Raw genomic sequence first — 837 nt, forward strand, 5'->3', positions numbered from 1 at the left:
CAGATTGTGTGGGGCGCGGGGAGGTGGGTGGGAGTTCTATTGTTAGAGTTAGGAAAACCAGGCTGTTGCTTTCTCTCTCCAGGGAGCTAAGCTGAATATTAAAAGTGTCCTGTCTGCACTTTCATGCAGCTGATTTCTTCAGTCCTTGCTAGTTCTCCACTTGGGACTTATGAAATGGGTAGTTCAGCCCTTTTACAAGTGTTCCTTTGAGGTTTTCCCCAGGGACCCAGAAAGCTAGGTCAGGAAATTCTATCAAGTGCAACCCAAGTGTTTTTCCAAGTGTGTTCTGTGGACCACCTACCTAAGAATATCCTAAAGTGTTTATTTAAAATGAAGATTTCTGGGTCCTGCTCCAAATCTTCTGAATCAGAATTTTGGGGGGTGAAGCAATTCTTATGCACATTAAAGTTTGGAAACCATGGCTATCCACTACTTGAGAAGGAATTTCCATTTATCTCATTTAAAATTATTCTGTATGGTCTATGGCCATGCCACCCTGAACGTGCTGAATCTCATCTGATCTTGGAAGCTAAGCAGGGTCATGTCTGGTTAGTACTTGGATGGGAGACCACTTAGGAATACCATGTGCTGTGGGCATTAAAAATAAATAAAATTATACTGTGTGGTGCTGAAACCACACTCATCAGACAAGGGTGCATGCACAATAAGCACGATGTCGTAAATATAGCATGCCATTTTTTTCATCCTAAAAACAGAGCGCAGCAACCACCCTTCCCTTATTCAACCCCTAAGTTAAAATCCTGAAATATGTTGAAAGTACTTTCCTTCTCCTTTTTCTATCTTATTCTGTGCAATCTGGATAGAGGGGTCTAATTT

The 837-nt window shown here is 41.7% G+C and overlaps 1 pseudogene; it reads left to right on the top strand.

The window, feature by feature from the left end:
- Nucleotides 1-478: 478 nt before the first annotated feature.
- LOC118606342 lies at nt 479-597 on the top strand (annotated as a pseudogene).
- Nucleotides 598-837: the final 240 nt, after the last annotated feature.

This window comes from Rousettus aegyptiacus, unplaced genomic scaffold (assembly GCF_014176215.1).
Source record: "Rousettus aegyptiacus isolate mRouAeg1 unplaced genomic scaffold, mRouAeg1.p scaffold_m13_p_7, whole genome shotgun sequence".
Lineage (NCBI taxonomy): Eukaryota > Metazoa > Chordata > Mammalia > Chiroptera > Pteropodidae > Rousettus > Rousettus aegyptiacus.